The sequence below is a fragment of the Mustela nivalis genome (assembly GCF_964662115.1).
Source record: "Mustela nivalis genome assembly, chromosome: 1".
NCBI lineage: Eukaryota > Metazoa > Chordata > Mammalia > Carnivora > Mustelidae > Mustela > Mustela nivalis.
This window is the reverse complement of record NC_139020.1, coordinates 12,753,439-12,778,929: the sequence shown is the minus strand read 5'-3', so window position 1 is coordinate 12,778,929 and position 25,491 is coordinate 12,753,439. Positions and strand designations below refer to the sequence as shown.

Here is a 25,491-nt window from a genome sequence, read left to right as displayed (position 1 = left end):
CGTCCTGGGATCAAGTCCCGCATCGGGCTCCTTGCTCCGCGGGGAGCCTGCTTCTCCCTCTGACTCTGCCTTCCATTCTGTCTGCCTGTGCTCGCTCTCACTCGCTCTCTCTCTGACAAAAAAAAAAAAAAAAAAAAAAAACACTTAGGTGGGGCGCCTGGGTGGCTCAATGGGTTAAGCCTCTGCCTTTGGCCTAGGTCATGATCTCAGGGTCCTGGGATCAAGCCCCATATTGGGCTCTCTGCTCAGCAGGGAGCCTGCTTTCCCCCGCCCACTCTGCCTGCCTCTCTGCCTGCTTGTGATCTCTCTGTCAAATAAATAAATAAAACCTTTAAAAAAAAAAAAACAACACTTAGACATTAAACTAAAAATCACGTGTCTGTAAAATATTTATGACAATCTTAGTCAGAGGTTCCGCCCACCAAGAAACACTGGTCAAATTGTATGTACTAAGGACTATCAAAAACATAAAACAGGTAACATGCAGCAACTAGGGAAAGTCCAAGGTGCTCTGTATTTTTGTTAACTGCATCATGCCTGCTATCTATTTCTTAGTTTTGATGCACACTATTTAGAGTCAAACAGGATGTCATTACTAAGCAATGGGTACACAAGAGCTCTCCGTATTCTTTCCTTCTCGTGAGTCTGTGATTATTTAAGTCAAAAAGAAAAGCCACTCATCACATGCGTAGCTGGCTTTGCAGGGCTTGTCTGTATCAAGCAGTTCCTTTTTCCTCCTAGACTCCTCTTTAACACTGAGCCTCAAAACTTGCAGATACAATTCTGCCAACATGTTACCCTAGTCCTGGAAAGGGCAGCTAGAAAGAAGCATTTCCATCCGAGCTCCCATTCTCATCACAGAGTCCAAGAGAGTTAATTTCCTCTGCCTAATTCCACCATGGACAGATTCCCTACAGAGCTCCCTGCTTTGCTCTGCCACCGACATCCCCTCCCCACCCTGCTCCCCCAACACACACACAGCATACATGAGGGGCGTTTAAACACGGCATTAAGAAAAGCAAATCCCAGCAGAATCTCTCACCGACAGAATTCACCTCTGTCTTCCCAAAACTGAACACGAATGAACCGCAATCATCAGCTGGCTAGAAAAGTCTAAAGAACCAAGCTCCTACGTGATTCAAAACACGAGAAATACTCCAAAAGGTGGTCAGCCTCACTCTTCTCGAAGACACACAAACATGCAAAGCACCCCCCTCCCCCAGGAGTGGCTCCTTAGGAGTTACGTGTACAGCTCATTTTCCAGCCCCTCACCCACCTGGGTCACGAAACATGAACTGAGAGCCCTGCCTTCAGAGTTAGGGTCTTTAAAGAAAATGTTATCAGCCCTAATGCTGACACTTGCGAGCTGTTTCTGAGACAAAAATCCTTGGTGTACGATGCAATGATGAAGAACCAAGAACCTGATGCTTCAGGGACCAATCCCTGTAGCATCTCCCTGGATACGTAGCCCACCATTTACCACGCAAATCACCTTCAGCAAGTCCCTTACACTCGCAGTGGCTCAGCTTCCAGCTATGAAAGGGACATGATAATAGGACCAGGAGCCTGCCACACAAGATTCTCTCAAGGATTAAATAAGCAGATACAAGGTGCACCTGGGTGGTGCAATGGGTTGAACATCCATCAACTCTTGGTTCCGGCTCAGGTCATGGTCTCGGGGTGGTCGGATCTGCCTGGCAAGTGGTGAGATCTGCCCAGCACTGGCCCGCACGAAGGGCGGAGTCTGCCTAGGATTCTCTCTCCTGCACCCTCTGCCACCCCCAAATAAATAAATGTAAAAGAAAAAAAAAGCGGGGGCACCTAGATTGCTTAGTCATTAAGCGTCTGCCTTTGGCTCAGGTCATGATCCCAGGGTCTTGAGATCGAGCCCCATAACGGGTTCCCTGCTCAGCATGGAGCCTTCCTCTCCTTCTCTGTGCTTGTGTTCCCTCTCTCACTGTCTCTCTGTGTCATAAATAAATAAAATCTAATTTTTTGTAAAAAGTGAATACAGGTCAAGGGTTCAAAATAGCACCTGCCACACAGCAAGCACCCTGAAGTGTTGTCCATTATTATTATTATTATTATTATTATTATTGATGCAATAATTTTGTCTATTAGTATTAATAATTGTATTTGTCTACTATTAATATTAATAATATTATTATTAACTGTTTGTTATTATTATGTTTGTTGTTGTTGTTGCTATTGTTATAATTGCAAGAAAATTTATTGAGCATTCAGGTCCCAAACTACAAATCCAAGGTAAGAGATGGCATCACTATTATTCCGGAAGAATCCACAGATATGGGAAAGGAGCAGACCCAGCTGGCATCCCCAGCCCAAAGAACCACTTCTTCAGTTTCTAAACTGAATGAATTAACACAGAACCTATGAGTCACGGATGGTAAAGCTCTAAGATTGAGAAATCTAAAACCTTCAACAAAACTCCGACAGGGCGAACTTGTGGGAGCGGCAGTGGTGTGTATGGCCCTATGCCTCCCTTATTCATCTTTCACCTTAAAAAATCAACAAATTCCTGAAACAGCGCACTGTGTCTCACAAAGCCCAAGCAGTCAGGCAAGTTTTTCGAGCTCCGCAGATAATTCTATTAAAACGCCGGCCACCCCAATAACACGGACACTGCCAGCCACAGCATTCTCTCCCCTGCTTGTCCCTCTTCTGCCACAAACACATCCCGGCTCACTCACCACCACCACTGACATCCCTGAGATCAAGAGAGCAGTTCCCCTAAAGAAACGCCTTACAGGGAGGCAGAGTTTCATCCCGTACAGACGGGACTCGCACAGAACAACTCTGAGAAGCAGGGATCCTTGCGGTTTCTGAAACGTTGCCAATCACATAAAGGAAGCCCGATGTACGATTTTCAAGTCGGGTTTTATAAAAACGATTCCAAATCCCTAAGTATGTGAAAGCCAAAACTGTAAATATTGCTAAAATCCCTGAAGTTGTTTAATATTATTTATTATGATTCCTCTTGGCACCCTAAAAGCACTTTATTAATTTATACCCCACCCATAGGGTTCACAGATGGCGGGATGGATAAGCGGAGATGTCAGAGAGCCTTGGCCAAAATCCCAACAACTTGTTAATAAATGCAGCTCTAAAGGACCCAGAGTGTTACTCAACCCCAAGCCCTACTGCTACCACTGGGGCTGAGGCAGGACCAAACGCACCCCCTGGGTAGAGTCAATGCCGGAGGCATGGGAGAAGCCCCCAATGCCAAGGTCAAGGTCAAGGTTTTCAATATTCTCCTTTTCAAAGTAGTTGGTTGCAGTTAAATTAATCCTTTCAAGGATTTTTGAGGGCTCCATGAGTGACTCACCCTCCTCAGCTGAACCGAGAAGAGAACTCTTCAGAAATTTGCACATTTGCATTTTAAAAAGCTCCTGGCCAGTGTGATGTACTTCCCCCTTAGAGAAAGTAAATCCTAACTCAGGACACCGCCATCAGCGCTCTGAAAGACCTGGCATTCATTCCAGAGCATTCCAGAGCACCCAGGATATTTTCAAAGCATATAGTTACACTGTATGTTACATATCTGTCTTGTACTCTTTGGTTTGCATTTTAGTTATTTTTATACTTGGGGCCAACATCCTCCATCAATCTTTACTACATTCAGAAATTAAAAGAGAAAAAAATCGGTCTGTCAGCTGAAAATTTAGGTCCACTGACGTCCAATGTTCGTCCTGATACTGAGAGGACAAACCCAGACAGTCAAAGAAGGGAGCCGCTCTGGCCCTTGAATTATCTTCTTTCATAAATGTTCAAACGAGGGACTCTTTACTGAGTCAGCTAAAAGGATTCAAAAATCACAAAGAGCCAAAACTCAGTTTTGAAACACTCTTCCTGTTTATAGTGAATAAATTCCCCAAATGCACAGGAATTAGATTTTAATGAAAGTCTCTACTATCATGTTATTGCTCAACCAGCATAAGCCTTTCTAGAACTTAGAAATTATGACACAGTAATCAACCCAATGGGGACCAAATGCTTGTTCTTAATACACAATTAGCTTTCTATTCCATCTTATAATCATTTCCTAGCTCCATTTCATTTTGTGAACATGAACGGGCTCACTTCACTATTTATCTTTTTTTTTTTTTTTTTGAAGATATTATTTGAGTGGGGGAGGGAGAGAGAGGGAAAGAGAGAGCGTGGGCGGGAGCACGGGAACGGCAGGCAAAGGGAGAAGCAGGGTCCCCCCTGAGCAGGGATCCCAACACAGGACTTGATCCCAGAACCCTGAGATGGAGACTTGAGCTGAAGGCAGAGGCTTAACAGACTGAGCCACCCAGATGCCCGGTTTATCTCTTTTATGTGAGGCCGGTGCTTCCCCAAGTGTGGCTCCCAGAACTGCAGCAGCATCACGGGGGAACTTGTTAAAAATGCAAATTCTGGAGCCCTAATGAAAACCTAGGGTCAGAACCCCTAGGGGCAGGAGTCTTCCACGAGATTCCAGCCTGCGCTTAAGAGCTGAGTACAGTGCTCTAAGGCCATAGCAACCCCACCATCTGCATCACACAAATGTCCCCTGGGCTTCACCAAGCGGGTGGTCCTAAGGATGTCTCAAACACACTGCCCCCCTCCCATGTCCATCGCCCCTTTTCCCCCAGTGGCAGAAACTCAGACTTCCTCCTTTCTCCAGGTCTCCCTGGAAGTCACAGAAGCGGGTTGTTTGTCACAGGCCACCTGCCTCGGGCCCTCCCACATGTCTAGATGCACGGAGGGTCCACAGTGCCAGCTCACTCCGCAATGACTTCATGCTCCGAGGAGGTCAAGCACATCAGCCCTCCCCCCACGGACCCCACTGCTCCCCAAGCGCCACTCCCCTTGGGACCACTGCTACCCCACTCCCTCCCGCAATCGCAGCCCTGCCCCTCTCTCTCTACCTCCCCGGGAGGCTTGGCTGCTGTCTCTGGGCTGCAGGAAACATCCGTCTCCCAGGGAGACTCCCTCTTTGGTGGCGAAGCCCAGCCAGCTTCCTCTGAGTACAAGCTGTAAGCCTGGTCCCAGAAGCAAGGAGGGCCCGGTGAAGGGGGAAGCGAAGGAGACGGTGATTTGCTTGTTTTTTTTAGGCAGGAGTTCCAAAGACTGGTGATTCCTCTGAGGGAACAGGAGATCCAAGTTTTCTCCAGCAGCCTGAGAAATGAAAGAAGCTTCCTGGTCTGGGATTTGACTGAAGCGGAGTCATTAGTGTCGACAGAAGGCAGCACTGAAGGTGTAGGGGCACGAGAGTGTGTGTGTGTGTGTGTGTGTGTAACAGACAGAGAAGTTACAGTGACTTCTCCATGCTACTGGCAGGCACTTGAAGGACGCGTGTTTCCTGTGTCTGGGACGCAAAAATGGGTAACACTCTGGAGCGCAAAGCACTAAGGACAGTCTCGTCACTGGGAGAGACGTTCCAGAGATCCGCAGCAAAGATTTATAGGCAGAAACGAAAACCAGGTGAGTGATGCTCAAAGAGAGGGAGCACCTGACGCTTTGGGGTCAAAGCTGTCCCGCAGTCTGGGGGCACATCTGGAACCTCCCAGTGCCTGCGGTGGCACCACCCCCACGAGCCCAGGAGGAAAACAGCATCCCGCCAAAAATGCAACTCTGAAAAGAATCGGAGCACCAAGAGGAGAGGAACGAGGGGAAGCTATGCGTTGGGTTTCAAGCAGCAGAGACGAAAAACTAGAGATCTTAAATAAAGGGGACAGATGTCTGAGATTTCACTGTTTGGATAAAGGGCAAAGATTGGCCAACTTCCAGTAAGAAGCCAGAGAGGAAAGATCTCACGCCTCAGCGGTCATTTGTTCTGCCAACTCTGCCATCCGAAGAGGGAAAGCAGCCACTAGGATAAAGGAACGGGCCTGGTTGTCTCCCAATAAAACTTTATTTATAGAAACTGGTGACAGAACAGATTTGGCCCACGGCCCGTGTTTGCCAACGCTCACCAAGTACATGTGCGGTGCAGAACAGGTCAAGTACTAGACAGTGTAGCTCACGCGCTCTTTTCAAGAAGCGAGGATGGTCAATGAGCCGATGTTCCCTCCTCTGAGACTTCCGAGCCCGGATGGGAAAGCCCAGCTCACAGACCAATCTGTCTTCCCCTTGTGCATCTTGTCGCAGACTACTCCATTCTGCCCCGAAACCAAGCCCCTATCTTTGTGCCCCTGAGAAGGAGACACTATAAAAATGGATCATCACCCTGCTTCTTGGGGGGAAAAAAAAATGAAAGGTATCGTCCAGAGCTGGCCAGTCCCCTCCAATACCAACAGATGTGTTCATGCTCGACACCAGGTGCGGATGTTGGTTTGTGGGGGAAGGCCCAGGCGGAGAACGTGCTAAGGGACAAACCAAGCACCAGGTCCCTCCACAGGGTTCCTGCCACTCACTGAGACGGAGGGTCAATCTCAAAGTCATGGGCATGACGCAGCCAGCCCCCCCCCCTACCCGACACCACCAGCTGGGGTTACGTCACCTGTGCAAGTTCAACATCTGGAAATCCACAGAACGACCCTGGCGGATGGGAGCAGGGCTCGGGGAGTGTTTTTCCAAGTTCAATGGACGGCACACATGACACTGGGCAGCTGGCAAAGGCCTATAAGAGTTATGATTTGGCTCCGCTCTGCATTTCATCCCACATCAGTGGATCTCTCCAGAGCGAGAGTCCCGGGAGCCCGTGGATTTGGCCGCTCTGAAAGCACCAGAGAGAAAATTCCAGAGCTGCAGAGAAAGAACACCGACAAGCCTCCAAAATGGCCAGAATTCGTTTTCTTTGTAACATGAGGACACACGATCTGAGAGTCCCAAAGCCAAGGTTCCCTTCCTCCTACAGATTTCCTCAATAGCCAAGGGAGTCATCGAGTGCCCAGAAGAAAAGCATTAGTCTCCGACATATGGACCCAGGTCCTGCTCACATGGTTTTCATCAGACTTAAAAGAGAAGTGTCCTTTTTCCTCTCAAATCTAACAGTGAACATTCCCCAAGGGCATGAAAAGCTCTCCGAATGAATCAAACACAAACGGGAAACCACAAACAGGGCCAGGTTGCAGAGGGAAGTTGTGGGGGGAGACCGGCTCTTCCTCTGTGTCCAGGGTGCAACCCATAAAAGCATCCCAGGTCAGCCGAGGGCCCTCCAGCGCCTCCTCTTTGTCCCACGTCCAACCTGATGACTTCCAGAACCAGGAAGTGAAAAAGTCTCTGCATCGGGAAGGGATACCAACCACAACACTGCGAGCCCTCGAAGGACAGGTGTCCACGCGGTTGGACCCGGACCATAAGAAAGAGCAATTCTCTCTTCTGTTGCCACCAGCGCAGATGGATGAGATCTGGGGATCATTTCCTCAGCAGGCAAAAGCCCAGGGAAAGAGGAACTGAGAAAGGTCGTGTCCAAACAAATCTATCAACCCAACCAGGAGAGTCCCAGAATGTGTGGGCGGACACACACTGGCCGCAAGAGGAGGAGAAAGCAACCACCAGTTCGAAACAGCCAATTACTCTGAGAAGTTCGGCTGCCAACAGCCCCCGAGAAAGCCCTCTGTGGTCCGGTGGGCAGGAAGCCGCGAGAAAAGGCACACCCCTGAGACACGGGGAATGTCCTGTCATCCTTCGAAAAGTAAGTGTCTCCTTCGACCTGGAAAACTAAAATGGAAGCCCAGAAAGAGCATTCCATATGAAATAAATGGGGGAAGAGGGATTGTAGAGGGTCTTCTTACCCTGCAGGCTCCAAAGAAAGAGAATCCTTATAGAATTCTATAAAAAGACACACTTATAAAACGCTTAACACAAGGCTGTACGTTGTAGTAAAGTGAGGTCCAACTTAACGATAATGCTATCTTATTAACGACACCAGTAATAATACCCAGGACTGTCAGTGAAGCTTGTGCTCCTCCCAGAAGATGAAAACTAAGTTCTAATTTAAGCAAATCCAGAGTTAATCAACAAGTCCCTTTCTAGAAATCAGAGCTGTCTAAAATTTTCTCTCCAAGTCAGTACATCCACATGGAAAAGCTTGAAGCATGGTCCCCTTCTCTCCCTCCCATCTCTAATCCAGGGGTCAGAGCGACGCTAGCAGCCGACGTCCCCAGGGGAAATAAGGCAACACCCTGCTTTTCTCAGGCGCCAAGATTTTTCTCTTCTCCCTCCACGTAGGGAGAAGGTAGGCTTGCTCTGGCCTCCTCTGGTTTTAACTCCATTTCATTGGCTAGGGAAGAGAATTTGGTCTTTCTTTTAAAAAATTAAAAAAAAAAAAATTTTTTTTTAAAGTAATCTCTGCATCCGAAGTGGGGCTTGAACTCACAACCCCAGATCAAGAGTTGCACGCCGCACCAACTGAGCCAGGCAGGCGCCCCGAGATTTGTTCTTTGGACCTCCTGAGTGGTTTGGGAGAAAACTGGCCTCTCTGATTGGGACCCCAAGAGTCAGAAGAAGGTCTACCACACACAGTCTCTTCTACCCTTCTCCTCCGTGACTGAGCTCGGCCACCACCCAGCTCAAGCTCCTCTCTCACCTGGTCATGGAAACCAGCTCCTAACAAGCCTCCCGGTCGCCTAGAGCACCCCCAACCAACCAGCCTTCTCGACGCCACCCTACGGTTTCTCTAACAGACCACGGATCTCACTCTCCCCTCCTGGCAGACTTCCAGCGGGCACCCATCTTCCGCTAGTCACACTGAAGCTTAAACGTGCTGCTTCCTTTAGAAAGGTCTCTCTGTAAGGGTGCCTGGGTGGCCCAGTGGGTCAAAGCCTCTGCCTTTGGCTCAGGTCAGGATCCCAGGGTCTTGGGATCGAGCCCCATGTTGGGCTCTCTGCTCCGCAGACAGCCTGCTCCCTCCTCTCTCTCCCTGCCTGCCTCTCTGTCTACTTGTGATCTCTGTCAAATAAATACATAAAAATCTTTAAAAAAGAAAGAAAGAAAGAGAGAAAGAAAGAAAGAAAGAAAAGGTCTCTGTAACGTGACCCAAATGCACTCTCCCTTCTCCCTCCCACACGGCCCCTCACGAACCGAGATGCTCACCCCAGAGGACAGTTCCTCCCCTGCTCCAGAGCTCTGCAGTTTCACTCCACCATCTCCCCTATACAGCTCACCTGCCCCTGCACACCTTCGCCACCCCATATAGCCCTGCCCCCACCCAATTCTTGCTGAAAGTCCACTTACTGCACCACAGGTGCTGTCCATCCTGCAAAGTGATCTTTGCTTATATTTTGGTGCATATTCAAGTTTTGTATCATCTAAGTATTGTTGATCATGTCCACCTTCTCCAGCAAATTATAAGCTCCCTGAAGACAGGAATCATCCCCAAGAGCCCCACTACCCAACTCCACTGCTTCCCATGTGGTAAACAATGAAGAGATACATACAGAAACTGGAAATGAGGACATTCGATTAAAATGCTGAGAAACAGTGGGGAGTCCATGTTGACCCCCCTCTCTGCCTTGGAAGCGGATCAGCCCCGCCTGAAAAGAGCTGCTTGGAGCACAGTAAGGACTTCCGAAACAATCAGCCTGCCGCTGAAATTCAACAGTGCTGTTCTCATTCTGTCTGCAACCTAGGCACCCGAACCAGGGAGTACTAACCTGTTGGTCTGCAAGACTTAATACTTCCCATCGAGCCAAGATAAACCTGGGGATTTACTTCAAACGAGTGTCTCGCAACCCATTACTAATTAGAGTTAAATTCTACCAACCAACTTAATAGCCAGAGGGCCTTACACAGCTGGAAATGCAGAGATCTTCTGATGCTACTGCCCTTCGGAGGACCATGGGAGGGCACCCTATAGTGGCTTCTCAAGTGAATCAAGTTTGCATTTCACACGAGCCAAGCAAAGATCCCACACATCACAGGAATGAAACACATGGTGGCTACTAGGGGTTCTGCAAGAAGAAAGCTCCCACTATCAAATGGAGAACAGACGTGTACTTTCCAGAACATTCGTAGGGAGTTCACACCTACAGTCACCGCGGACGTGGCCACCCCTCAAGGCTCCATTCTCTCTGTGGGGTCAGGGCTGTGGTGGACACATTCGGGATGGTTTCCCACAGGAGGACTGGGGACCGTCTCACTGAAACGGAGACATGGTAGAGCCCACATCGGGAGGAGCGGAGGGGCCCACCATGGGGCACCCCAGAGGCGAGTGCTCCAGGTGGAAGACGGTCAGCACTAAGGCAGCGCGGCCGGCATTTGCCCCAGACCTCTGAGCAACAGGCAGAGCGCAGTATGCAAGGGGGATAGGGGAAAACAGAAGGGCCGCGCTGTGCCCCCGAAACCACTGAGAATACCTTGGTCTCTATGCGGGGCGGCTGAAAAGCACAGAAAGGTTCTGAGCAGAGCAACACTGAGCCAGAAGGTGCCCTCTGGCTACTGGCTCAAGACAGACGGTGAGAGGGCAAGACAAACGCAGAGGGACCCACAGGGTGCCTGGGGGGCTTAGTCAGTGATGCATCTACCTTTGGCTAGGGTCAAAATCTCAGGGTTCTGGGATTGAGCCCCGAGTTGGGCTCCCTGCTCAGTGGGGAGTCCGCTTCTCCCTCTCTCTCTGCTCCTCCCCATTGCTTGTGTGCGCTCTCTCTCAAAATAATGAATGAATGAGTGAGTGAGTGAATGAATGAATGAATAAAGCAGAGGGACCAATACAGGAGCCGGGGCAGTAGTCCAGGGCAGAAGGCTCTGTGGCTTCCAAGCGCCCACAGAGCAGCTGCACCCTGAGTCAGGTGTAGGCACCAGCTATCAAAATGGATGTGAGGACACCCCTGGGTGGACCCTCCCCTGACCCAGCAGCTGCGGGCAGAAGCCAGGCTGCAGGGCCCAGCACGGGAGAGCACCAGACTCCAGACGAGAGGCGAGCCCTGAGCAGCTTCCAGAACCACCACCGCGAAGCTCTGGTCAGAAAGTGAGCAGAACGCTCAGCCCAGCTTTAAACAAGTCAGAGGGGTCACCCCAAATGAAAAGGAAACTGAGAAACAGTCTTCTCCTGGGAGCCCTGACGGGAATGTGGAGGCGAACACACCTCCAGAGAAGAAAGGCAGCCCGCAGACAGCCACGGCTCAGGCCTCTGCACAGAACTCGGGCTCAAAGACAGCCCTTCGGACCTCGCTGCGGGGCAAGGCCTGACAGAACGGTCCTTTCTCAAACCGTGACTGATGGGAAGAAAGGAAAGTGAAGGTTACACACTTTGAAGCCCAGCTCTGTCCCAGACCTCCTGATGGCCCACTGAGCAGTCTACCCTGGTAACCACAGGCGGAAGCTTCGAGCAAACCACTCTCAGCCTTCCTCCCTCCTCACACAGGGCCAGGGACAGCCGCGCTGGCCAGTCCCCACCATGTCCTAGGCAGGAGCTTCCGCTCTGGAAACAGCTCAGCCCCACTGTGCAGGAGACCTTGGACATGTAACAACAGAAAGCCACGAGCCTCCCCCCTTCTCCTCTGTGCAGCGGCAATGAAATGAGACCATGCAAGAAAACGGACGGTACAAAGGACGCCACTCAACAGCGGGGAGCATTTCTTGGGGTTTTTCCTGCTAATTCTCTTAACCTGTCCAAGAATGCATGAGAAATTTTACTGAAAGCAAAGTAAAATCCTTGAAATATTCACTGGTACCAATAAGCAAAAGATATGTCATCATTAAGCAGTTGTGATGGGAAGCAGGATGGTGACAAAGCTTTTAGAGAAAGAGAAAGCATGAGAGCATGTGGGGTGAGGGAGGGACAGAGAGAGGAGAGAGAGAATCTCCAGCAGGCTCCACGGCCAGCTCTCAATCTCACGACCCTCCGATCATGACCTGAGCCAAAATCAAGGGTCAGATGCTTAACCGATAGAGCCCCCCCAGGCACCCCACATCTTCCGTAATGATGTACCATTTTTTCTTTAAGATTTTATTTATTTATTTGACAGAGATCACAAGTAGGCAGAGAGGCAGGCAGAGAGAGGGGAGGAAGCAGGCTTCCTGCTGAGCAGAGAGCCTGATGCGGGGCTCGATCCCAGGACCCTGAGATCATGACCTCAGCTGAAAGCAGAGGCTTTAACCCACTGAGCCACCCAGGCACCCCGATGAGGTACCATCTTATACGTACAGAAAACCCACCTCGAGCTAAATGTCACCCTTCCCAAGATCTTGACCCTTCACGAATAGAGCTAAAGACAAAATAAAAGATACAAAGGTTTATACCTAAAGATACAACAAAAGATGTGAAAATTTATAAGGAAGTTCATAAGCCCTACAACTAGTAAAACAGAAACTGGAAAACTCAATCCTGAACGAGAAGAATCAGCTAAACTAACCACGTTACGTCCTTCTAAGAAACTACTACACAATTTAAGAGAGGGTAACTCAATTTAATTTTAATTTAAAAGAGGAAAAATATGTTAGGAGAGAACCTGGCAACCAGATTAGAGCTGGATTAGCAGCTGGATTAGACGCACGTTCCCAATTCTCTCATGAGAGAATACACCATGATACAGAAAACGGGACTGGAAAGCAAGAAAACTCCTCAGAGCCAACACGCACGGCCCAGGATGGTCACATCAGCCACCGTGCCTGTGAAGGGACCCATGGGCCAGAGCCTCCCACCCTCTTTACACCCACTCCTGGATGCCCTGTTGTGAACACAGGCTCCAAAGAAATCTCCAGAAAGTGAGCATAAAGAATGAGCTAAGGGAAGCTGACTTAAGGGATATCCATGAAAGAATTTTCCAGCAACTCATATGCAATCAACTAGTCTTTCTGAAGACTCTGAAGATAAATGAATTTGATTATCGGGTCTCAGGAAAGCATGTAAGATTGTCCAAAAGAACAGGCGGGTTTAGAATTGAAATTTGGAATTGAAATGGCCCCGTAACTTGTTGCGTTGTTGTTGTTAGTGTTAATGGTGGAGGTCCCTTTAAATAATCCACAAAGCAGAACTGCCTTCAGAACCAAACCTTCCAGGTAGTGGGTCAAATACTGTCCCCCTAAAATTCATGTTTACCCAGAAGGTTGGAAGTAGGGTCTTTCCAGATATAATTAAGCTAAGATGAATTCACAATGGGTTAGGACAAGCCCTAAACCCAACAGCTGGTGTATTATAAGAAGAGAGGACAGAGAGAGAGAGTGGTCACGTGAAGACACAGGCAGAAAACTGGACAAGGAAGACAAGACAAGGAGTGCCAGAAATTACCAGGAGCCGCCAGAAGCTTAAATCTTCCCTAGAGCCCTTAGGAGGAGTAGGAACCTGCCAACATCTTGATTTTGGACTTCTGACCTCCAGAAATGTGAGAGAATAAACCTCTGTTGCTTTCAACCACCAGGTGGCTGGTGATTTGCTACAGGAGCCCTAGAAAACAATTATAACCTACAAGCAAAAGTCCCAAAGACAAGACACACACAAAGATGAACACACAAAGGACAGGGACGGACTGAATGTTTGGGTGTCCCCCTAAAACTCCTATGCTGAAAGCCCTCACACCGAACATGATGGTATTTGGGGACGGGGCTTTAGGGAGGTGACTGGGTCATGAGGCTCCAGCCCTCAGGGACAGGACTGGTGCTCCTGTAAGAGAAGACAAGAAAGCAACGACCTCTCTTTCTCTCTCTCTCTCTCTCTACCATATGCGCATAAAACAGAAGCCGTCCCTCTACAAACCAGGAAGAAGTTCCCACCAGGAACTCAACCAGCCAGCCACAGACCCTTAACGTACTCTCCCGTGTTAGCGTGCGTCTGTGTTTCTTTACAGCTCCATTTCAGACTCAGTGCTGGCGTGAGGGCTAGGGGAAGAGGGCTTTCGAAGAAAACCTGCAAGATAAAAATTAAGATCTTACTAGAAGTCTCCTTGTTTCTCAGGGCAGTGGTTCTCAAGCATCAGTGTGCAAAAGCCTTTCCTGGCAAGAGCATTAGAATGCAGGGGCCTGGGTGGCTCAGTGGGTTAAGTGATTGCCTTTGGATCAAGTCCCACATTGGGCTCCTTGCTCGGCGGGGAGTCTACTTCTCCCTCTAACCTCTTCCCTCTCATGCTCTCTCTCTCTCTCTCTCTCAAATAAATAAAATCTTTAAAAAAGCGGGGGGCATTAGAATGTAGATCACCAGCCCCCCAACCCCAGATGCTGATGCAGTAAATGGTATGTTTTTAACAAGTACCCCCACAGTCTGACAAAGCTGGCTTCCTGATCATACCTAAAAGGACTCTGTTAGGAGTTCTCCATATAATAGGAACATCTTTTGGGGATAAGTCCATCTATCTACCTCTCCAGGTGGGTCTCTCTCACTTTCCCCCCTGACAACCCCAAAGCAGCCGATCCCTTTGTGCCAAGTTCACACCATCCAAGAATGTTCCAGAAATGTCCCACCCGTGCGACCTCCGCGCCCTGCACTCATTAGCCCAGGCCTCCCTGCCTCAAGGAGCTCCCCCTGGCCACTCACTGATCTCTTACTCATTTGGTCGCCATCATTTGCAAGCCCACTAAGCACGAAGGTGGTCGGTCCTGTGAGACAAGGCGCACAGAGCTGATATTCTTGTTGACAGAGACAAAATCAACAGACGCGTGGTGGCTAGGAGCTGGACCCTGGCCAGAGTGCCTGGCCTTGGGTCCCAGGACAAGCTGCGCAGTCACTGAGTCAATCAATGCATTTAAGAGGGTAATTAAAAGGTCATCACTGTGAAATGAACAAGACAATTTCAGATTCTAGCACATACTACGAGGAAGATCCATATGGAAAAATTCATATGGAAAATGAGGAAAATTCATATGGAAAATTTATATGGAAAATCCATATTTAACAGGGTACCCTCTCACGGGACGGATAGCATAGGATAGGGAGCGTTACTTAGAGGAGATCTTGAAGGAGCTGTGTCCTGAGGCTTCGCCCGTCTCGGGACCCGACATTGTCACTTCAGTTCCCCGATGACAACAGCATCTCAGGGGACAGACAGCCATTCTCCAGCATTTCTGCCTGCAACTCGCCCCTTGGCACAGACTTGGAGATGCTCATTATAAAGATTTGAGCAAGACAGTCCTTCAGAGCGGCTCCTGGAGCGTGGAGCTGACAGACAGAGGCCAGGCCAAGAAAGGAAGGACAGGCTGGGACCAACCGTGACCAGCCTCAGCGACACCGGACCCCACTCTGCGGGAACCTGCAGAAATCCTGAGGGAAGCGCTGCAAGTGAACACACGTTCGCAGCCCCGCAGAGGGACAAGGACGGGAGCTTTAATTATCAATGCCAGCGTGACCTCGCGGACCCCACGTGCCAGTGACGCCTGCGACATGGGGATTCTGAGCCTGCAAACCCGTGCTGCCTCGCAAATGCCACGGGGAGCCGGCCGGGGGTGGGCACGCATCCGTCTCTGAATGCACACCCACGGGAGCCAGGGGCTGCAACAAACGTCACGTGGGCCAATAAAGGACCAAATCTGCAAACAGCCCCGGGCAGTGATGCACCAAAACCCAGCACAGAGGACAGACTGCTCTGAGATAGACGTGGCCAGACCCTGCAGGCTGGGACTTTCCTGACCATCCTTGACCCTCCCATGGAAGCCTGGATGTCACCTGGTGTGCTGAAATGGGTCTTACAGCCGTGAGGGGCTCGTCCGGAGTCTCCCTCCTACTTAACGGGCCATACAGCATGACAGCGATGGCCCATAAAGGACAGCTCACCGCAGCCGTCTCCACCCGGACGTCTGGGCCGGGGATCTCTATACCCTGGAGCTGCTAACACCATCCAGCCTGTCTCCCGACGGCCCGTATCTGCATCCCAGTAAACCCATCGGATTGGTCTGATCGCTTCCTGCTTAGGAAAGCTCTGATGCCCTCTGCCCTGACACTTCCCAGTCTCCCTCCAGAAGAGTCTGGGGCCTTCTAGAAGGGACTCTCCAGGGTCTGCCACCTCCACCCGCACCCACAGCGAGTCAGAGTTAGGAGGAGAATGCACCAACTGCCTCAAACAGGAGCAAGAGTACTCAGAATTCAAGGTCAAAATCCTGAGGTCTCCCGGATCAAGCTTCTAACCTTTGCTTTAAGGTACTTCACAACTGGAAGCAGCCTACCCTCCAGCCTTCTGTGGCCGTTCTCCACGCTGCGACCACAGCGGATCCTCGATGCCTCCCCCCCACCCTGAACCCACCGAGCACCTTCACACTTATGCTCACGACCTCTACTGAGATGCTGCTTTCCCTCCGTGCACCTACTGGCTTCCGAAACAAATTTTATTCATTTTCCAAAAATCTAATCAAACATCCTCATCACGATTCCCTAAAGATTCCCTCGAATGCTTCAGAGAGACTGGCCCATGGCCCGGCATCACGCCGACCAGCCCTCGGCACAGATGGCTGTCGGCCCTGCGAAGGGGTGAGCTCCTCAAGGAAACAGACTGAGTCTCCCTCTTGACCATGTCCTCATCCCCCACCAGTCACCGCGTATAAACACTGATGGAAGGGATTTCTCACGTGGACAGTGCTGTCTTTTTTTTTTTTTTTTAAGATTTTATGTATTTATTCCTTTATTTACTTAGAGAGCACGCACAAGCAAGGGGAGGGGCAGAGGGAAAGGGAGAGAGAGAATCCCAAGCAGACTTCATACTGGGCGCAGAGCCCAACACGGGGCTCGATCTCATGAGCCTGAGATCATGACCTGATCGGCAACCAAGAGTCAAACGCTTCACCAAATGAGCCCCCCAAGCGCCCTTGGACAGGGCCGTCTTAAAGATGCAAATAGGAACGGAGGGCAGCCTCCCTCACCTTCCCCGTTACATATTTTCAGAATATCCCAGTTGTCTCCGTTACAGAAATCAGCCCCGGTGATTAGTATCCGTGTAATGACCCAGTTAATGCCCATCCTGCCCACAAGACCGAGAGCGCGGTGCTGCCAGGGGACGTGGCTGGCCGTCACTGCCGGATGTCTGCGGCCCACCCCGCACCTGACTCATGGCAGTTGAACGCCCAGATGGGGATAAACAAATCTCCCACGGGGGATCAGCTGACATCCTAGAAGGTTACAGAGATCCCGCAAACATGATGCTGAGTGAAAGAAGCCAGTCACCGAAGATCACATACTGTATCGTCATATTAATACGAAATGTCCAGAACAGGAGATCCAGAGAGACTGAAAGTAGACAAAGGGGAGGGGAGAGTGGAAGGAATTGGGGGAGTGAATGCTGATGGTACAGGATTTGGGTGGAAGAGGGGGTGACAGAAATCTTGTGAAATTGACTGTGGTAATAATTCCACAGCCCAGAAAACACACCAAAAATCCTTGGATCCTACACTTTAAGGGGTGAAATGCACAGTAAGTGAATTAGATCAATAAAGCTGTTCAAAAACAGCTTTCGAAGTTCTGTTGTTGCGGATATTCAAAAATGATGTCTGCTGGGGCACGGGGCTGGCTCAGTCAGTGGAGCGTGCAGCTCTTGACCTTGGGGTCGTGAGTCCGAGCCCCGCGCTGGGTGAAGAGATTTTTTTCTAAGTGGGGAAAAAAAAAAAAAAATGAAGTCTCTTCAAGAACAGTGAATTATATCATTAGGAGAAACCGTGAAGTTTTTAGAAGACAGATAATTTTTTTTTTATGAACAGATGCAGATTTTATTTTATTTAATATTCAGTAACTAGAGTTTAAAGGAATGCTTGAAGGGCGCCTGGGTGTCTCAGTCCGTGAAGTGTGCGACTCTTGATTTCAGCTCAGGTCATGAGCTCAGGGTCGTGGGTTCGAGGCCCGAGTTGGCCTCTGCCCTCAGCACAGTCTTCGGGAGATTCTCTCTCTCCCTCTCCCTTTGCCCCTACTGCCCTCAAATAAATAAATAAATCATTTTTGCAAAAAATGTGTGAAAGCATCAGGTCTGCGTTTCTTATTTTTAAAGTACTGGAAGCTGGATTGCCTAAGTTGGGGATTCATCATAAAGGTAGAGGCAGCCCAAGTGTCCACAGAAGGATGACAAATAGGTAAACAAAATGGGGTTCATACATACCATGGAATATTATTCTGCCTTAAAAAGGAAGGAAAGTCAGACACATGCTAGGACGTGGATGAACACTGAGGACATCGTACTAAGCGCAAGAAGCCAGACACAAAAGGACGAATATGATGTGAGCCGTCAAGTCCACAGAGACAGAAAGTAGAAGGGGCTGGCCAGGGGTGCGGGAAAGTGAGAGTGGGAATTGCTGTCTTACATGTTGGGAGCTTCTGTTTTGCAAGACGAAGCTCTGCAGATTGTTGCACAGGAAAAAGGTAAATTGTTTCTACTGAACTGTACACTTAGAAAAGGTTGAGGGGCACCTGGGTGGCTCAGTCGTTAAGTGTCTGCTTTTGGCTCAGGTCATGATCTCAGGGTCCTGGGATCGAGCCCCGCATCGGGCTCCCCGCTCAGCAGAAAGCCTGTTCTCCCTCTCCCACTCCCCCTGCTTGTATTCCCTCTCTCGCTGTGTCTCCCTCTGTCAAATAAAAAATAAAAACATCAGGGAAAAAAAAAAGAAAGAAAGAAAAGGTTGAGATGATGAATGTTATGTTTTGTGTATCTTCCGACTCAAAAACAAGAAATCCAACCTCAAGCCCCCGGTAACTCCTGTCCCGGTCACACTCTCCAGCTGGACGCCCCAGTGAGGACAGCAGGCTCTGCTCCATCTCACGTCACTAACGGAGAAGTCAGAGGCACTGAAGCCACTGTTTCCAAGGCACTCCAAGAATTTAAACAAATCTCAGTATGCAGATCAATAAAATGGAGGCCACTCCAGAGGTCTGGGTCTTCCCGGAGCAAAGCCCAGGCAGAAGGTGACCAGGAGGCTGCAAAAGGTAGGAGGCAATGGGTGCAGAGCAGGTCAGATCGCCTTCTGCAGGACAGAGCTCCCCACCCTGCACCGAGGACAGCAATCAACCGTGGGGTCAATTTCTTCCAGTGCACCTGGGTGAGGCCTGAGGTTCTGCCTTTCTAGTAAGCGCCCAGATGACGCAGGTATGATGCTGGCCACAGGGACCCCTCTATGACAGTTCGGGTGGCCAGGGAAGAGACAAAAGGCCACCCCACCCTCCTTTCCCCGCATTAGAAGCTACCCTCAAGCGCTTGGGGCACCGTGGAATCTTATATTTTCAGGACAACCAAGCATACGGCCACAAACCAATAAATCTCAGCTCATTGTGTGAGTTAGAAAACATCCACATTCTAATTTTATGATTTATGAAAATGTTAAGTTTGATTTACGTTAAAACTGGGTCAGTAGGTTGCCTGCTTGATTGCGGGCAGCTGAGAAAGACACCAACCTCGGTGCATTCTTTAAAGGGAGTAAAACTCAGAAGTTGCTGGAATGTGGGCTTAACATTTGCTTCACAAACTCAACCCTCGGTAAGCCAAGAGCCACAATGCGGACAGAGCCCAGACATTCTGCTTAACACGGAATCACAGACGACAGTGGTTTCCATGAGGGTTTGGCTGCATGCCAGCTTCCAGTGAAAATTAACGAGGAAGAAAAGCCATCAGAACACTAATGACAAGAGGTCTGTAAGGGTCTGCGGTCAATAGGACGGATGATACAGAGGGAAAGACAAACAATGAGAAACGAAAATGACAGATTATGTTTTTAGGGTTAGAAGTCACCCAGGAAAATTAAAGCTATTCTTGTAGAGATAAAACAAAACTTTTTAAAACAGAGAAAGTCCTTGCCATCAAAAACTATCCCAAAACATTCTGTAGAAAATAAGTGTGGTTAATTTGCATCTCTGCACCAAATGAGCTTCACTGCAAAGTTGCCAATCCCCGTTCCTCTACCTGTGTCAACTAATTAACCCTTTCATTTTATTGCCATGATGGTTAGCAAGACCCTGAAACAGGAGAGGGTAGTTTACCTATGACTCCCAATATCCATTCAGTGATTCTCTCAAGGTTCAAAGCACACACCTTCCACTGGTCTCTGCTTGTTGCAATGTCAATTTAATTTTTAGAAAAGGGTGGGGGGCTTTACTTTAATGGGGAGGAATTAACAACTCAGAAGGAAACCTCAAGACTGCGAAGGAGAGAGAACACAGTGCTCAGGACCAGCCCCGCTGCGGTAAGATAAGACTTTTCCCACTCAGCCTGGTGTTACGACTGATACAAACTTTTCTGCATCAACTTGTAACACATGAAGAATCTGAAAAATACTTAGACTCTCAGGGAGCCTGGGTGGCTCAGCCTCTGCCTTCGGCTCAGGTCATAATCTCAGGGTCCTGGGATCGAGCCCCGCATTGAGCTCTCTGCTCTACAGAGAGCCTGCTTCTTCCTACCCCACTCCTGCCCCCACTTGCGTGCTCACTCACTCTATCTCAAATAAATAAATAAAATAAAAATCTTTATAAAAATATTTAGACTCTTTGATCCCGTAATCCCTCTCCTGCAGTCTACCCTAAGGAAATGACTGAAAATTTAGAAAAGGTACCAGATGGAATAAAGACGGCCACCAAGCTATTTTGGAAATATACAATAAGAATTGCTCTGTGTCGCTGTAGCTAAATGGGTACCGCATTTCCCAGAACCCCCTCTCTTGGAGGGTCCCAAGTTCCAGTCATGACGGGAGTGTGCCCGGGAGCAGTGGAGAAGCAGACAAGGTCAGGGCGGTTCCAGCTCTGGAGGCAGGCGTGTGAGGAGTTCCAAGGGCAAGGGCGAGGAGTCTTCGGCATGTCACCCCAAGTCATCAAGGTGGGAGGGTGGTGTGAGACAGGCTGAGCTGCAGTGCCACGGGGCTCTTCAGGCTCCAACTGCATTTCCTTCCTGACAACACGCCCACCCAGGGACAGAGACAACTGCCTTCCGCAGACTTCTAGCCCCCAGAAGTGCATGGGGCCAAATTCTCCCGGTAAACCCCTCTTCCACATCCCTCACTGTGATGGTGAATCTTAACATGTCAATCTGACTGGATCAAAGGATGCCTAGACAGTAAGACGTGAATTCTGGGTGCGTCTGTGAGGGGGCTCCTGGGAAAGCATCTGAATCAGTAGACTGAGTTAAGAAGCCCGCCCTCGCTAACACACGTGGGCATCGTCCAATCCACTGACAGCTTAAATAGAACAAAGAGGTGGAGGAAGGGCAAAGTCTCTGTTCGAGCTGCGACACCCGTCGCCTGCCCTCAGACGCAGGTGGCCCTGGTTCTCAGACCTTCGGACTCAGACTAAATGACACTGCTGGCTATCCTCATTCTTCAGCTTGCAGACGGCAGGCAGATAATGGGACTTCTTGGCTTCCCTAACTGCATGATTATGGATATAAACGGATATACGTATATCCATATATATCCTATTGGCTCTGTCTCTCCCTGGAGAACCCTGACTAATACACTCACCAAACCCAACATGAGGCACAAAATGCATGAAAACGAGTTCTGTAAACTCAGTACAGCCCTCCATGGGATAGTAAACACTTGTTAAAACAGATGTTTACGAAGTATTTAAGGACCACTTTTCCTACTAAATGGGGGGAAATATCAAGCTAAAATTTAATATTATTCATGCTTTATTGCATAAACAAAAACCAAAGAGAAAAAAAAGGCAACATTAAAGTACACCCAAACGTAAACAGTAGTTAGATCTAGGTTGAACTAGAAATTAGCTTTTGTTTCTTTCTTTGAGTATCTTCTAATTTTAAACTTTTCTCTTTTTTTTAAAGATTTTTTATTTATTTGAGAGAGAGAGAAAGCAAGGGGGCAAGGGCAGGCAGAGGGAGAGGGAGAAGCAGGCTCCCTGGCGAACAGGGAGTCCAGTGCAGGACTCGATCCCAAGACCCTGAGATCATGACCTGAGCTGGCCAAAGGCAGACACTTAACCAACTGAGCCACCCAGGTACCCCTGTATCTTCTTAGAATTAAAAATTCTTATTTTATAGAGAGAAGCAAAAGCCTCCCACCCAATAAACAAAGTAATATTGAAGGAGAAGAAAAAAGTGGAGACCCAACACTACCCAACTTTAAGACTTTCTATAAAACGACAGTAATCCTGACAGTGTGGCAAAAGAACAAAATGGCAAAAAAAAAAAAAACCACCAGATCAAAGGAAAAGAATGGTGAGCCCAGAAACAGATTTGCATACTTAGAGTGAACTGATCTCTGACAAAGCAGCAAAGAAAACACGATGGAGAAAATTTGGTCTTTTTTGACAAATGGTGCTGGGGACAACTAGACATCCACGTGCACCAAGAAGAATTTAGACACAGACCTTGCCCAGAAATTAATTGAAAATGGGTCATAGACCTAAATGTACAATGCAAAAACCATAATGAAAACAAAAAAAAACTATGAAAGATCACATAGGAGAAAATCTCAATGACCTTGGCACGGCAATGACTCACTAGATACATGAGAAGCCCAATTCATGTAGGAAATAATTGATAAGCTGGACTTGAATAAAATTTCAAACTTCTGTTCTGTGGAAAACAATCCCAGGAGAAAGAGAAGACCAGTCACAAACTGGGAGAAAATACTTGCAAAAGACACATCTGGTAAAGAACTGTTAGCCAAAATATGAGAAGAACTCCTGAAACTCAACAATAAGAAAACGAACAATCCAGTTTTTAAAAGGGGCCAAAAACCTTACTAGACACCTCAGCAGATGGGAAATAAACAAATGAAGAGACGTTACACATCATCTGACACCAGGGTAACAGAAGTTAAAATAACAATGAGATCCCACTTACTCCTACTTGAAGGGCAGCAGTCCTGAGCACGGACACCACCAAGTGCTGACAAGGATGTGGAGCAACAGGAACTCTCAGTCATCATGGAGGGAATGTGAAACGGTACACCCATTCGGAAGACTGTAAGTTTCTTATAAAACCAAACGCATTCCAGGGCACCTGGGTGGCTCAGTCAGTTGGGCGTCTCCCTTTGGCTCAGGTCATGATCCCAATATCCTGGGCTCAAGCCCCATGTCAGGCTCCCTGCTCCATGGGGAGTCTGCTTCTCCCTCTCCCTCTGCTCCTCCACCATGCTCGCTCTCTCTCCTGTTCTCTCTTTCAAATAAATAAATGAAATCTTTAAAAAAAAAAAAAATTCTTACTATACACAGACTAGCCATCCCATGCCTAGGTACTTACCTGAAGGAGCTGAAAACTTCTGTCCACACAAAAATCTGCACACTGGGCTCCTTGTGGCTTAATGGGTTAAGCCTCTGCCTTCGGCTCAGGTCATGTTCTCAGGGTGCTGGGATCGAGCCCCGCATCAGGCTCTCTGCTCAGCAGGGAGCTCTCTGCTCTGCTTCCCTTCCTCTCTCTCTGCCTGCCTCTCTGCCTACTTGTGGCCTCTGTCTGTCAAATAAATAAAAATAAATAAAATCAAATTTAAAAATCTGCACAGCTGTGTATAACAGCTTTATTCATAACTGCCCAAACTTAGGAGCAACTCAGCTATCCTCCAGCATGTAAACTGATACAGGACCTGTAGTACATCCAAACAATGGAATATGATTTAGGGCTAAAAAGACAAGAGCTGTCCAGCCACCAAATGTCATGAGGGAAACGTAAATGCATATTACTAAGTGGAAGAAACCAATGGGAAAAGGGTACAGACTGAGTCCGACTCTATGACATACGAGAGGCAAACTCCGGAAGTGGTAACAGGATCAGGGTTGCCAGGAGCTTGGGGGAGGGAGGGAACAACACACAGGTAGGACATGGCAGTGAAACTCTTCCATATGATAACTAGAATGGTAAATCCATGTCATCACAAATTTGTCCAAAACCATTAAATATGCAAGACCAAGAGTGAGCCCTACGTACACAGTACAGACTTTGGATGATGAAATGTGGTACCACTCTGGCTGTGAGTGTTGATGAAGGGGGAAGCCATGTAAGGGGCGTGAGGAAGACAAGGGGTAAACGGGGAACTTGGACATTCTACTCAATATTACTGTGAGACCACAACTGCTACAGAAAATACTCTATGGGAAAAAAGATTGTTAATTCTTTAAGAATTATTATAAATAGTCAGAACTGAATTCCCAATTCTTGATGGTTTTTTCCCTCCTTCAGTTAGGTTTTGAATATATCCCAAGAATTTTTTTCCAACTTAAAGAAGGTCCTAGTTTTTTGTGTATATCCAACAGAATTGCAAATCTGTTATTATTCCCTTTCACTGCTAAAAAAAAAAAAAAAAAAAACTCTCCAGCTATTTTCCAGGAGAGAAGTCAAAACTTCTCAGCTACTGGGGCGCCTGGGTGGCTCAGTGGGTTAAGCCGCTGCCTTCGGCTCAGGTCATGATCTCAGGGTCCTGGGATCGAGTCCCACATCGGGCTCTCGGCTCACCGGGGAGCCTGCTTCCTCCTCTCTCTCTCTGCCTGCCTCTCTGCCTACTTGTGATCTCTCTCTCTCTCTCTCTCTGTCAAATAAATAAATAAATAATAAAATCTTAAAAAAAAAAAAAAAAAAAAACTTCTCAGCTACTGATCCTGCCAGCTGACCTCATCTTATGACCCTGAGAATAACAATAATAATGACGTAATTATAATAATGACAACAATAATAATTGTGATCCCTTGGATTGCTCTACACTCGTACATGTGGTTCTCTCGGCCTAAAAACGCTCTTCCTTTCTACATTATCCATCTGAAGAAGAAACACTCACCACCAATTCAGGCTTCATTTGAACTTCCTTCATCTGAAAACCTCCCCCCAACCTGACTCTCCAGGGGCATCAATCTCCTCTCCCTGGGTACCCCTCAGTGAACTCAACTTGCGTCCAGCCTCTCTGGCCAGACCGCATGGAATGTGTCCATCTGTCCAGCTGGAGGGCTTGTTAAAACTCACAATGCTAGGCCTTACTCCCCAGTGTCTGATTCAGTAGGTCTGGGGATAGGGCTCAAGAATGGGTATTGCTAACAAGTTCCCAGATGCTGCTGATGCTGCCAGTCTGGGGACCACACTGTGAAAACACCTGAAGATCCTTGAAAGGAGAGGGGAGGGGGGTACTGTGCTTTATTCATTGCAGCATCCCAAAGGCCCAAGAACAGCGCTTGGCGCTCAGCAGGTGCTCAGAATGCGTTAAAGATATTTTTTATTTATTTTACTGTTTAAAATAATACGGCTAGGGGCACCTGGGTGGCTCAGTGGGTTAAGCCTCTGCCTTCGGCTCAGGTCATGATCTCAGCGTCCTGGGATCGAGCCCCGCATCAGGCTCTCTGCTCAGCAGGGACTGCCTTTCCCTCTCTCTCTCTCTCTCTCTCTGCCTGCCTCTCTGCCTACTTGTGATCTCTCTGTCTGTCAAAGAAATAAATAGAAATGTGAAAAAAAATAAAAAATAAAATAAAATAATACGGCTACCATCACTCGGATGCAACAGAACACGATGTGAAGAGTTACACAAAATCTTACGACTGTTTTCTTGTTCATACCTTTGTGAAATCCGGAGACCTTTATAAACGCGAGGTGAAAATGTCAAAAATCCAAAAATTCCTTTTATTTGTACCCACTCTTTGTGAAAAGCTCTCCACGCTTGACCTAACTGTTGTCCTTCCTCTGTTGCTCCCGGCAACAGGAAACGAAGCCCGAAATCGGAGATGGACTGAGAACACTTGGC

General features: G+C 48.3%; 1 protein-coding gene across 6 annotated transcripts in view; it reads right to left on the bottom strand.

Moving 5' to 3' along the window:
* Positions 1-25,491, bottom strand: part of TIAM1 (TIAM Rac1 associated GEF 1) — a 382,148-nt gene that overhangs the window by 248,528 nt on the left and 108,129 nt on the right. The window contains exon 3 of one of the 6 annotated variants that reach the window (XM_082723632.1): positions 23,016-23,225. The exons of the other annotated variants lie outside the window; for them this stretch is intronic. The gene's annotated coding sequence lies outside the window, so the exon portion shown is untranslated. The remainder of the gene's footprint in view (positions 1-23,015; positions 23,226-25,491) is intronic. 6 annotated transcript variants of the gene reach the window in all.